The sequence below is a fragment of the Vicia villosa genome, linkage group LG1 (assembly GCF_029867415.1).
Source record: "Vicia villosa cultivar HV-30 ecotype Madison, WI linkage group LG1, Vvil1.0, whole genome shotgun sequence".
Classification (NCBI taxonomy): Eukaryota; Viridiplantae; Streptophyta; class Magnoliopsida; order Fabales; family Fabaceae; genus Vicia; species Vicia villosa.
Window position 1 is genome coordinate 209,339,713 of NC_081180.1, and position 14,900 is coordinate 209,354,612.

Genomic DNA, 14,900 nt, shown 5'->3' on the forward strand with positions numbered 1-14,900 from the left:
CAAGTTAAGCAAATTTATGCCTATTATGATTTTTTTTCCATATAATTTGTTATTACCATAAATGAATTGTGAATTATACTTGTGATGTATCATGAATTAGCTTGCAAAGTAAATGAATGAGATATATATACAATTGATGTGAATATGAAGTGTTGCGACTTGTTGTGCGATGAAAAGTATGTGAGATTTGTGAGTTGGTGAAAGTATGAAGTGTATGGCAATATAAATACTCGTGATGTGATAACTATATATGTCTGAATCCTAATATACAATTTATCATGCGCTCACTTATATGATTTGATATCTCATCCTTTTCTCTTGTTTGCCATTGCCTTTATATTGGTAACGTGCATGTGTTCAATTATGAAGATTTAGTTGCCGTTAATCGAGTCGGTTGTCGCTCTGATACGTAGCATTCGGGGGGATGATTTATGACGTTTATGATTGTTGTTGTTTATTGTTTTATCTTAGCTGAATAAGATGTTATTGATTCAAAGATTGAGAACTATGATTTCGCTATATTCTAATAAAAGAAGTTACCCTGTTTTGAATAGTATTATATGCTGAGTATTTGCTTTATTGATCAAAGAAAGTGCTATGTATCCACTAAATGCGATTAAGTGATTTGTTATGAAGTGAATATTTGACGCCTCATTTATTTGTTGAGAAATTTTGAAACTCTGATTCTTGTATAATTGTCGGATATAAATGGGGTGTTACACACTGCATTCAAAGTTTCAAAAGATTTGAATAGTATATCCTTAGAAGAACTCATTAGTGCACTAATAAGTCACGATATAGAACTTGATGAACATGAGCCTCAAAAGACATGTAAGTATGTTGCTCTTAAATCTACTAAAAATTATGAAACTAATGCTTTTCAGGTTAAAGAAGAAAGCTCTGAGGACTCTTCTTCAGAAGAAGATGAGTTATCTCTTCTATCAAGAAGGATAAACCAAATATGGAAGCACAAACAAAAGAAATTCATAAACTTCAAAAGATCAGAAGATAAAGCAGAATCTTCTAGACGAAATAAGTCAATCAAAAGAAGTATCATCAGCTATGAATGTAAAGAACCAAGACACTACAGAAATAACTGTCCTAAGTTACAAAAAGAAAGGCCAAAGAAAATTTTTGAAAAAAAAAAAGCTTGGTGGCTACCTGGGATGATTCAGCATCTTCTGAAGATGAATCAAGCTCAGAAGATGAACATGCCAACTTAGCTTTTATGGATACCACAGCAGATGACTTTGACACTGAATCAGAATCTGAAGAGGTATTCTCTGAACTTACTAGATCAGAACTTATAAAAAGTTTGTCAGAACTTCTTGAAAACTACAGTCATCTCAAAATCAAATACAAGAAACTTAAGAAGAGCCTTGTATCTGAAATTGAGGAACTTAAAGCAGAAAACTCTGATTTGAAAGAAAATTATATCAAACTCAAAGAGGAATTTCATAAAGCTCAAAGAGTTTCTAATTCAGATACTGCTTCTAGTTCAAAAAATATTCTTAAGGAATATGACTCTAGCTGTCAAAAATTTCTCGCTAAGAGCATAGATAGACGCAAAATGGCTTCAATGATCTATGGTGTGAGTGGAAACAACTGAAGAGAAATTGGATATGAAACTCCTGAAAGGAAAGAAACATAACAACCTAAACCTGATGATAAAATGAATATCACATATAAACTAATGCACAAACAATTTAGCTTTGGTCACACACATGATACCAAATACACATCTTACTCTGAAAATTTTTATGCTAAACCAAAGTTCAAACAGAACTTTAGAAACTCTAACCAAAGAGGACCCAAAAGATGTGGGTACCCAAGGAGAAAATAATTTATGTTGCAGATGTCCTTCACAGCAAAGTTGAAACACCAGTCTTGGTACCTGTACTCTGGATGCTCGCGACATATGACGGGAAGAAAGTCCATGTTCCAAAGCCTGGAGCTTAAATCTAACTAAGACGTTAGATTTGGAGGTAACCAAAAAGGAAATATTATTGGTTTTGGAACCATTGGTAACGGTAACTCTCCCTCTATAACTAATGTTTTATTAGTAGAAGGATTAGCACATAACTTGTTGTCCATAAGTCAATTAAGTGACAACGACTATGACATTATCTTTAATCAAAAATCCTGTAAAGTTGTAAGTCAAAAAGATGGATCAATCCTATTTACTGGAAAGAGAAAGAACAACATTTATAAAATTAATCTTTCTGATCTTAAATCTCAGAAAGTAACTTGTCTTCTGTCTGTTAACGATGAGCAATGGGTTTGGCACAAAAGATTGGGACATGTTAACATGAGGAGAATGTCTAAGCTTAACAAACTCAATTTGGTTAGAGGTCTTCCCAATCCGAAGTACAACTTAGAAGCTCTGTGTGAAGCATGTCAGAAGGAAAGTTCTCGAAACCTTATTTTAAATCAAATAATGTTGTCTCTTCCTCTAGGCCATTAGAAATTATGCATATTGATTTATTTAGTCCAGTGAAAACTGCATCAATCAAAGGCAAGAAGTATGGATTGGTAATTGTTAATGACTATAGCAGATGGACATGGGTTAAATTTCTAAAACACAAGGATGAGTCACATTTTGTATTTGTTGACTTCTGTAATCAAGTTCAAAATGAACAACAGTTTAGGATTATAAAGGTTAGAAGTGATCATGGTGGAGAATTCGAGAACAATCTCTTTGAAAAGTTCTTTAATGAAAATGGCATTTCTCATGATTTATCTTGTCCTAGAAATCCTCAATAAAATGGAGTGGTTGAAAGAAATAATAGGACATTGCAAGAAATGACTAGAACCATGATTAACGAAACCAATATGGCTAAACATTTCTGGGCAAAAGCAGTAAACACAGCGTGTTATATTCAAAATAGAATCTCTATAAGACCTATTCTTGAAAAGACTCTTTATGAATTGTGGAAGAATAGAAAACCCAACATTTCATATTTCTATCCTTTTGGATGTACTTGTTATATTTTGAATACTAATGAACATTTGAACAAGTTTGATTCTAAGGCACAAAAGTGCTGTCTACTTGGATACTCTAAACGTTCAAAAGGCTATAGAGTATACAATAAAGAAACTCTGATTGTTGAAGAATCAATCAATATTAGATTTGATGATAAGCTTGGCCATCAAAAGCCAAAGCAAGTTGAAAATTTTGCAGATATGGAAGTTCTACCTACAAACTCTAAAGACTCAGAAGCAAAGGACGATTTAGAAGATCCTCAAACTACAACATCTATGGATAATATGAGAAACTCTGAGGAACACTCACATAAAAGATCTTCTAGACTCAATTCAGCTCATCCAGAAAATGTCTTACTTGGAAAGAAAGATGACCCCATCAAAACTAGATCATTTCTAAGAATCAACGAAGAATCACTAGTTGGATTAGTTTCTATGGTGGAACCAACTTCTATAGATGAAGCTCTTCAAGATACTGATTGGATTATTGCTATGCAAGAAGAACTAAATCAGTTTGCAAGAAATGGTGTATGGGATTTAGTTCCTAGACCTGATGGATTCAATATTATTGGAACAAAATGGGTATTCATAAACAAGTTGAATGAACAAGGAGAAGTCGTCAGAAACAAAGCACGACTGGTTGCACAAGAATATAGTCAGCAAGAAGGTATTGACTATAAAGATCATCAACAATTGTAAGATGCTTAGGCAAATGAATAAAGAATGTAAAAGAAAATAAGAAAGTAAGTCAAGTTATTGTGGGAGTAAATATGAAGTTGAAGGAAGTTTATTTGAAGATTTGATTCAAGGAATATTTTTAGGTTTAATATCCTTTTTGCTATCGTATGTTAATCTCCAGGTTTATTTTGGTCCTTTAACTTTAAAAAGGTTCATATTAGTCCCTTAACTCTTTAAAACGTACCATGTTAGCCCATTTCGTGTAATTATCGATGGATTTAGCAACCGATTTCTGAGATTTCTTTTCATTAATTTGATGAAAAGGACTAACTTGACGCATTTAAAAAAGTTAAGGGACCAATATAGACCTTTTAAAAGTTAAGGGACCAAAATAAATCTCGGGGTTAACATACAAGACCAAAAAAGATGTTAAACATTAAAATGAAAATAAATAATTTTATCATATGTATCGAGTGCAACACATTTATTTAATTGATATGTGTTGTAAAATTGAAAGGTTTAACCACACTAAGAAATTCTTGTCGTAAAAAACCTAACAATAATATTAATCACACCGAGAATAATGATGAGTGAGACATAGAATAATGACAACCAACCAAATGACCTCAAGCAAGAAAATAACTTGTCAGATGAGATAAGCAAATTCATACTAAGAAAGAGAAAGATAAAAGATGAGTATACAAAGAATTTGTTTACCCAATTTGATCAAATTGATCTAATTTGGAGGAGAGCGCGACTCTTTGATTCACTATACTTATAAAAGTTGTTATAATATGTTACAAATAAGTTTAAAAAGTAGTCTCTCAAGTTCTCAATAGCAATTTCTATTTTCTACCCAATTGTCTATCAATGTCTTCAACACACACACTCTCTCTCTCTCTCTCTCTCTCTCTCTCTCTCTCTCTCTCTCTCTCTCTCTCTCTCTCTCTCTCTCTCTCTCTCTCTCTCTCTCTCTCTCTCTCTCTCTCTATATATATATATATATATATATATATATATATATATATATATATATATATATATATATATATATATATATCACACAAATCTAAGAGGTTTAAAAGTGATTCCTAATTCTCTTAAATACCTGCAAAAGTTTCTCAAATTTGATGAACTCCAATCTACCTCTTCCTTTCTAATTAAGATAATTACCTCTTTCTTTTGTCTTCTTCTCATATCTTTTAAAAGTGATCGGGAATCGTATTTAAAATATCTTAAAACCCTAATACGCCATATATAAAAAAAAACTAAAACACGTTCCATTATTGAAGTGATATGTGAATCAAACCAACTCGGCTCGAAACCCAAGACTTGCGCATAACATCTTTGTCTGCCATAAATTTACCAACACTCACAGAAGATCCATTACCACAAGTCAGACTCCGAACACAGTCCCTGCCACGACATCTTCTGTCGATCAACTGCTTATAGGATGCCCCATGACTCTAACGCCTCCGATCTCCACCATCGAATATCTGATTGCCTCACTGGACTTTCGCTGCAGATTTTTGCCATTTCTTAAAATATGTTTTGTTATTCTATATATCATCATTTGAAGTTTTAAAACTTACTTCTATAAAATTAGTAACCCTAGACCTTTTAGAACTACTCTATTTTTTTTTTTTAAATCAACTCATCTCATCGTTTCTCTCTTTTCATTCTCCCATGTTAGGGGTGGTTTTTGGCCATTTTTGGCTAGAAATCACCCCTCAACACCGTTTTCTTTCTCTTTTTATTTAAATAAATGGTTATCCATACAGATTTGCTTCTTGTTTTGTGTGTTTTTAAGTTTTCATCGTCTTGTATGGTGTTTGTTAGTTTTCCCGTCTTAGTACGGTGTTTGTTGGTTCAAATTGACACATTCACTTCAAATCATTGCAGATCTGAGGAAGACTTGTGCGTCAATGTTGCAGATCCAGAAGTATGAATATTCTGATGATTTTTATTTTGTCATATTTGTAGGCACTTTCATGTTGCCGTTACATAGCTATTATGATTTTTTCCATATAATTTGTTATTACCATAAATGAATTAGTTGCACTAAGGTGGTAAAGGCTGGCTGTCACATGGCAGTCGCCATCAATAGTTTTGGGTCACCACTTGATAGAGATATATATTTAGTAATAATGCAACAAGTCCCCACAATAAAACAATTCCCAAAATAAAATAAAAAATGGTAATAGTTAAATGAAAATAGACTTTATTTTACTTTTGATATCTCACTACATAATTTCAAAAATCAAATAAATTTGTCCTACAATTATCACATTTGTAGAAAATTGATACGAATTGAATCCAGTTGGTACTTGGTAGAAATGACGGAACATATACGATTGACTGTTTAATGCTCTTGAATTGCATTGTAAAACTTCTTCAGAAATAGGACTAAAAATAACAAAGCTGAATTGTTTATTATTGTCAGTTTGTAAGAAAAAAGTTAATACGGTCATGGAAGAATGAAATTGCTTGTAGCTTATGTTGCATACTCTAAATGGAAAATTGAAAACATCTTGAATTAAATATGTAAACAAATTAAATGAATAATCTTGTTTGTCTACGTTTTAATTGTCAATCTATCATATAAGAAAAGTCTACCATTTGAGCAATTCTTAGCCTATCCACATCAGCATCTGTTCCATGGTAATTCCACATCAGCTTTGGCGGTTAAGCATGATTTTCTGATCATTCATATGCATGGTGGGCTGCGGCAGTTATTGCTGTGGGAGTTTCACCCTCCCAGCTTCTATTCTTCAATTTCCACTATTCTCATAACTGTCCTTAATCCCACACTCTTCCAAATTCCAAAACCGTTCAAAAAATGTTAGTGCAGCCCATTCTTCTTCTTCTTTCACGATCCATTTTCTCCAAATTCCTTTCACTTTGCCTCACACAATTGAGATTCTTCCTGTTCTGAAGACAAAGAAGCAACCTATCCTGTTCACGGCGGTGTTGCTTGAGGTTCGTCAATGATGGATAACTTCACGAATGTTGTCTGCGGCTGTGTCGATCTTGGCCGGAAGGGTGATGCTCGCGGTGATTGGTTTTGCTTTCTGATGACCCTTCACAGTGGTTGGGTTTGATTAAACGGTGAGTGGTCTACGGTGGTTTTGACTCCAATCTCGATTTTGATTTTCTCCTCTTCTTTAATTTTGTTCTGTTTTTACTGTGTAGTTGTTGTGTTGTATCTAAATTCAATATGGCTTTGTTATATTTTAATATCTACAGGGGAATCTTTCACATATTGGATTGGGTTTACATTGTAAATGCTCACATAATCTCTGGTATTGGAATCGTGGGTGGACTAAATTTTAAGGTCTGTATCGATAGGACAGCAATACAACACTCCTCATTCTGTAAGTTTTTTTCATGTTACCATTCATCCTTTTCAAGTTGCCATTCATCCCACATTCCTAACAAATAGGATCATTTTATTTCTTTGTAGATTCCTGTAAAACTGTCTATTAGATTTTAAGTAGAATCTCTTTGGACATTCCTAACAAAGATAATACCATATTAGTTCAAAACTCGCCTTAATTTCTATTAAAAAATATACTATAGATCAAATCTACAAAAGAATTAATATTTGTTCCATTTGCATTGTAGGTACTACTGTGGCTACTGCAATACCAACGAGTTTCCGTCAACGACTGTGGTGGTGGTAAGATTCGGAATGAATTTTGTGTGGCTTTTTTAGTTTAGGTTTTGTTATTAACTTACCCTCCCTTAAACCCTAATTTTAGGTTGATTTATTCTGTGTGATATTTGTTCTGCCAAATTTGTAATGAGTTGTTTTGTTTCAGGGATTTATGGTGCCATGGTTGTTGCAGGGAGTTTTATATGTTCGATTACCAGAATTGACTCTCTTGCAGGTTTTCATCTTTTAATAGATGTTGTTCTTTAAGAACTTGGATATGTCGTTCCTCCAATTATGTACAGGTTTGTGCAACACAGTGTGACTCTGCAACGTTATTTCAATCACCTTCGCGAACTCCACTGTGAATAATATTCATCATCGTCATCAACAACCTCTACAACACCCCCAACAATAACTCGGCGACAACAAGAATACAATTCTACTGCATCACGTAAAAATGCGGCGTGACTTCGAGTTCACGCATCGAAAGAAACGAACATGGATGGATCTAACTCAAGGTATGGAATTCACAAACCCCAATCCATAATTTTTTTCTGTCTCTCTTTCTCACTCGATTCTTTTCTCTCTTTCACTAATTTGCTATCGGCGGTGCAGTTTCTAATGATTTGTATGTGTTGGTTATGGCGAACGACGGGCTTTCTGAAAATCTGAACAGTTATAGATGTTGTGTTTATTGGAATTGAAATTATGGAACCACGACGTATGGTGGGAACAATGGAGAGATTTATGTTGGCACTGGAAAATCAGAATCTAAGAGGAGAATCAGTGTTGGGTTCAATCAAAACTCTAAAGTATTCTTGCATATTTTCTTGAATGGTTATTTACTTCTTGATTGAGTTTTTTTTGTGTTTGAATGAATATTATTATGCAACGTGCATCTTAACCCGTGCCTTAACCCGTACGGTGGTTTTAAGCGTCGTCGCATCAATGAGATAATAGTTCAAGCTCAAGGAGGTAAACAGAAACTCACATATCATATGACAATATATTTTGTTAATTTTGATTTCTCTAATCTGCTTGGAGAATACATAATATTGATTTAGTTTTTTTCTTCTATTTTGCAGAGCACACCTTCGTTCACTATTATGCTACTGTGATAGCAATCTCCGCTCTTCTGGCTGCTTCCAAAATTGCATATCGCAAACTGTATTTGATTGCACAAATGCGCGAACACACAAAATTTTTCAATTGAATTTGTTTGCCCATCTAAACATGTTGCTACAGCAATACTGATCAACTGTCAAAATATTTCAGGTTCAACTACAAATACAAAGCGGCTCTGTACAGAACATCGAAATGTGTTGGCAGCGAGGAATTCTTTTACTTCACCAGTGAAAGATCAGATTCTTTCTTTAGTTTGATGGAAAACTTTGATAAACTCTTTTTAAATTCATTTCTAACTAATTAGCTTCTGAGTATATTTGTGAGTTTTTCTTGGTCTCAAAACTGCAGGTCTTGAATCTCTATGTTTGGTTGAGTTTTAGGTTGAAAGATTCTTTCACATACCAAGACTTGGCTTCATCTCAAAAAGCCATGTAAGTATTACTTAGTCTATTGCTTTGCCCGTTTTATCGCTAAACCATATATATCAATTATATTTTATTAGGCTGATACAGGGTTGCAGTGTGATGTGCCGATCTGTTTTATAGAAGATTCATCATGACATGGTCAAGTTTCCGTTGCATTAGTTCTCTGCTCCATAGCTTTCACAGATCCAAAGTCCAGGAAATGCCGACTCTGCTGGCAGTCGCAACATCACCTGGTATGCCCCTTTCTTTGAAGATTGAATATTGGTGGAATTTGCTCTATGCTTGTATGCTGCAGCTTCTGAATGTGTAACCATTGAACTGCATTTTATTTCATGCGTGTATTTATAGGACAAGTGGTCTTCGGCTTATGATTGTAGAAGGTAACTATCAATATCGATAACTTAGGGTTTTATGGGTAAGATATTTGTTACATTTGACAAAGTTGCTGAAGTAATGTTAATTTGTATGGATTCGAGAAGAATACGAGTTTTCTAAGATATAGCTTGTGGAAACTTCGTACTTTGCAGCCCCTTTGTGTTCATCACTGAGTTTGTATGTCCACTATTGAATGTAATAATGGTTGTGTTAAATCATAGTTCAAGTATTTTTTGTTGTACACCATTGACCGGGTACATATATTGTTCTTTGACGGGATTTCATGTGCATTTTTTTGTTGTTGTTTGACTGCTTATGATGTGCATTTGTATCGAACCGCTTATAATACCGTTTGAATAGTATTCCATTGTTTGTGCTTTCTGGTTGGAAAAATGATTTTGGTGTTAATATCTTGGTTTATGATAGGGTATATAATTTTCTTTTTGTGACAGGGAACTGATAAACACATTGTTGTGCCGATAACATATATGCCGACCTTCGATTCAATGTTAACGGTCGACCATACTTTCACTTTGTACTCCAAACAAAAACTTATGCTCCTGATGATGCAATAGATGCCATGCTCTGAGAAAGCGACTTGAAGAGGTATACATCCATTTGTATTGTGGCAAACAGTCTTTTGAATGGTTTCTTCAGTTTTATGAGTTACTCTGTCAAACTATAACTTGAACTTCAATGAACTATACCTGCAAGTTCAGCCATGCAATATTGATAGGGCCACAGGGCCACAGCAGTAACCAACCTCTTCTATATTAGGCTATTTTGTAATGACTAAGTTTGTACATAATGTTGTTTTTCCTTTTTCTCTGCATAACTATTAGAATATTATTTGTCATTCCTATTATGGGTTACATAACCATGACACTATTTTATCTTGCAGAATCTACTGTATGTGAGAAATGTTGAGACACCAAATCGTTTTGGTGGAATCCAGTACCTAGGATTTGAAAAACTTACATACGTACCCATTCAGGTATACTGACATCTTTCAATCACCCTGGTCTGATATATATTTACCTGTTAATTTTATTTTCTTCTGAAAAATAAAACCCCTGTTGTAGTTCAACATCAGGAAATTGAGGATGTTTCAATTGCATGAAGCTGCAGAATGCATTCAACGATAATGCGAAGCTTAAAGTGAAGCAGAAGGAAGATGAGAAACTATGGAAAGGACTTGAGATAGTGGTATGTTTCATCTAACTTGAGAGAGTTGACTGCAGGTGATTGATTATAACATCCACTCAGTTTTTAGTGTTATTGAGTATACAAATAGTTTTCCTTTTTAGCACTGTAGGACACTCCCGATTTTTGTCGAAATTGTGAGTTTGTGTCTGAGATGGCGGATTTGAAGTATAAATTAGCGGTGGCGTTGTGGTTCTGCGTGTGGATTCATGGTGACTGTACGCTGATGATGGGGATGTCACGATTGAAAAGGGACCATTTTGGCATTGAGAGGTTCAGACCCTCTAAGTTTTGCGATTTAATCTGTAGTTCAAAGTAATTCTCCCTATTTTATTTTTATATATCAGTTGGTTTCCATCAAATTTTTGTTTTCAGTTGTGCAATAATTAAGTAGGGCATATTATGATCAAAGTGTTCTGTATGCTGAAGTGTGTCACATGTATTTGCGTACACACTATCAAATATTGTGGTTTAAAGCTGAAAATAACATTACAGTTTTGTGTCAGCCTATGCTTATCCTGGTTTCAAAAAACTTTGATGGTCTTGGTTTTTCTAAAATTATGTATTTGATGTTTCATGACTTTTGTTTCTCTTTTGTAGGCTATCCCATGTATGCTCCTGGCTTTGGTCTTCTGTTTTGATTATCGCAAGAGCAGGGATAAAATAAATCTCAGTGAGTTACACTCTTCCATAGGTCCAAATTGTTTTGAATTGTTTTGAATTATTTTTTTTCCGGAGACAACATGTTTCGCCATAGCAGCATTATCAAGGTTTCCCCTTATAGCGGAAAAGTGGATGATTCCATGAACAATTATTCTTGATACTGGCAACACATCGGTTCGTCGGAATATGAAGATATTTCATAGGGTTTTGCACATAATTTGTCAATGGTAGTTGCTATTTCATACGGATTTATACATAATTTGTCAATGGTTAATACATTAGCAATTGCAAATGCAGTAGGTGCTGCAACAGCCATGGGGCGTGGTGCTGGTAGGAATGTAGCATCCATGGAATATTCAACTTTTGAAGACGGTTACGTGTGATGCATATGCTGAAGGTATGTTACTTTCTTTCATGTTGAAATTATTACATGTGATACATGTGTTAAATCACTTTGCTTAGCATGATAATTCATCATACTAGGATATCAAATTTAATGCATGACGAGTTTTAATGAATATGAATTTTCAAACTATCTTTAATATTCTTCTCTTCTCAAGTACACACCACTTAGTACACAAGAGTTAGTGGAACTGTGGAACCTTATTCCAACCGAATCGTGCATTAGTGCAAGTGCCATTTCTAATTTCGTATGCTTTGCTCTTTCTCGGTGTTTTACGACATAGATTTATAGACATAGACATCAAATTTTTGTGTTGTATGTATAAGAATATTTGTGGAATAAAGAAGGTAATTTTGTAGTTAACACAAATATTTTTTTTGTTGATTGCTTACATTTTAGGTGATGATGTTTTGGTTGGTTTATAAAATTGAACATTTTTTTATGTGCAGATTAATGCTTCTGATGCTGTAAAGGTTGAAAAAAATAGCTATTTTACAGTCTCAAAAGGAATTCAGCCACAAAAGTAGTCGACAAAGCAGATGATTTGTTTTATTTGCATACAGTTGTATTCGAAAGGCAGATGATTTGTTATCTCATCTGAGAATGTTGATAGGTGTATAATTAAGGGATTTCTCTGAATGTGTATTGTATCAATGTAATATGTCTTTGAATACTTTGAATGAAATTCTCTGTATTACATATTGAAACTGTATTTATACCAAATGTAATAATCAGTGTTGGCACGGGACATAAATAAATGACTTTGAAAATTTAAACATGTGCTTTATATCATAAAGTTGTCATTAAAAATTTTAAACGGGTTCTTCATTATGATAGGTATTGATTGATACAAACAAATGTAGATTTAATTTTACATTTGGTCATTTCAGTATGTGAAATTATCTCTCTTTTAGTTGTAGTATTATTGTGTTGTTTCTTTTAACCAATGTTAGAATTGGATTATGAAAATGTAAAGAGAGAGTGAGTTCAATACTTCATAGTAGTATATCAGTATTATACATCTTTGGTGATTATGAAAAGTGTATAATTAAATTATTTTCAATTAATTATACATTTGTATGGTAAAAGTATTTTTAACCATTATTTTTTTAAATGATTTAGTTACTAATTTAAATTATTATAGAATATGAATATTTTTTTAATATTAGTAATTTTCATAACTTTACCCATTTTAATCAAAATTTAGTCTTTTACTAATCCAAATGCACGTTTGACTTGGCTGTTATAGTAGCTATATTTTGTAATCTATAAGACACGGAATCAGGCCCAAACGTTGATGCCCATGCGGCTATGGGTTTCAGTACGTGAATTTTTTAAACTGCATATATGGGAACGGATACTATAGTACCCTATCCATACCCTACTAATTTATAACTTTTCCAATTTTAACCAAAATATAATCTTTTACTAATACTTTTTTATTTAACTCAATCCAAATGCGCGAACACGGCGGGTACCCGTGCAAATGCACGGGTATCACTATTAACTTACATTTTTTAACCAATCCTTAGGCCCAAACTATTAACAAAATATTTTTTTTCCAAACATCTTTTCTTATTATATTAACCTCTCCCCTAAAAATTGATCTTTCCCTATCATCTTTTATTTCCCTCAATCACAATGCGCGAAAACGACGGGTACCCGTACGAACGCACGGGTAAGACACTAGTTTAAACTAAAACTACAATTTTATGGATCCAAAGCTAGCTAAGTTTAGCAAAATTTGTGTCCTTTTACAGAGAAGGAAAAGAGGTCCCTCAAGATTATATTGTCGAATATCATCTCCGTTTTCGGTGTACCCCATAAAAAGGGTGGGTGCATTAGTACTTTTATTATAATAGATTATTGGGTTATGTGCTAGCTACCGGGAGAAAGAAATAGTATAATGTTATTGATAAAAAAAAAAAAAAGTAAAATGTTTGAAGATCATTGTAGAAAAAGGTTTTTGTATAAAAAAATTGAAAACGTTTAAAAATAATTTCCGTGTCTTTATCTATTATTTATTTTCGTTCTTCGGTTAATATTCCTAATGCTCTTTTAATATATTTTTTGCTTAAAAGAATTAGAGAAAAAGGGATATGCACTGACAGTATAAAATATCTTTACACTGTCAACCAATCACAACCATTATCTAATTAAAATACAATTTTAATTAAAAAAAATTAATATGACATGACAAGGGTAAGCATTTTGATTGGATGTATGTGTAAAGTTTGTTTACACTGTCAGTGTACTACCTTTAAACTCAAAGAATTATGCATTTTTTGTTTTCATATTTTAATATTTATATTTTCAGTTTTTTTTAATTATTTTTAGAATTTTAGTTTTTTCAAAGAAGTATCATAGGAGAATCAAAGTAGTAAATTCATCTATCTATTAATCTTGGTTTCCTCATGTACATGGAAATGTATTTTCCCAACAAGAAGAAGAACAAGTAACCCACAAACTTTGACCACCGCCAATGCTATTTCACAACTCATATCTTTCATCTACTTTCTTTCTGGAAAAAAAATAAAATATTGTTTCAGAGATTGGCTATGAAAAAAGTAGATTTGGAAAACGCAAGACCATTGCAGAGTCGTCACTCAATAAAACAAATTCATTAAATTAAATATTCTATACATTAATCTAAATTAATTAAAGAGTAAATTAAAAAATTAATTAATAAATGAAAATAATAAATAAGATTAACAATTAACACTCTACTCAGGGGTAGCCTGAGCACGGCTTCGCGGGGCGGGAGCCCAGGACCCCATAATTTTAGAGGCACCAATTTTTTTTCTTACTCATATATATATATATATATATATATATATATATATATATATATATATATATATATATATATATATATATATATATATATATATATATATATATATATATATATATATATATATATTAAAATAGAATTTTTTTTATTAAAAAAATTCTTCCTAAAAATTTATAAAAAAATAAATACTGGTTAACAAAATTATAGGGACACTACAAAGTCAAAATATAAGAAAAATGTAATTTCTCATAAATAAATTATATAGTAGAATAATATCAATTAATTTCTTTAAAATAAAATCAATTAATATATCCATAATTTTATCAATTAAAGAGTTTAATTGAGGCACTAGAATTAAAACCGTGATATAGAAAATATTTTATATTATTGATCCCAAAATTAAGAGTAAAGCACTACTTCAACTAGCCGAACAAGATAATCCCAAAATTATGAGTGAAGTCGAATCTTTAGCAACTCATGAAATTGGAAACTTTGAATTTTTAGTAGCTATGATTATTTGGTTTGAATTGTTAACTACTATTAATGAAATTAGCAAAAGTTTGCGAAAAAATGACATGCGTATTGATGTGGCTATAG

At 32.6% G+C, this 14,900-nt stretch overlaps 1 long non-coding RNA gene across 29 annotated transcripts; it reads left to right on the top strand.

Moving 5' to 3' along the window:
• Positions 1–6,244: 6,244 nt before the first annotated feature.
• On the top strand, positions 6,245–12,216 carry LOC131644832 (uncharacterized). Of its 29 annotated transcripts, none has more exons than XR_009296714.1 (14): positions 6,245–6,768; positions 6,907–7,034; positions 7,285–7,339; positions 7,482–7,833; positions 7,931–8,290; positions 8,401–8,871; positions 8,943–9,098; positions 9,214–9,245; positions 9,693–9,846; positions 10,142–10,234; positions 10,323–10,446; positions 10,548–10,758; positions 11,044–11,503; positions 11,959–12,216. It is a non-coding gene; the product is annotated as an uncharacterized LOC131644832 (long non-coding RNA). The 29 variants fall into 29 exon arrangements; XR_009296709.1 differs by lacking the exon at positions 9,214–9,245 and having other exon boundaries at positions 6,247–6,768; positions 8,401–8,482; positions 8,591–8,871; XR_009296700.1 differs by lacking the exon at positions 9,214–9,245 and having other exon boundaries at positions 6,248–6,768; positions 11,044–11,333; positions 11,404–11,503.
• The last annotated feature ends 2,684 nt before the right edge of the window (positions 12,217–14,900 follow it).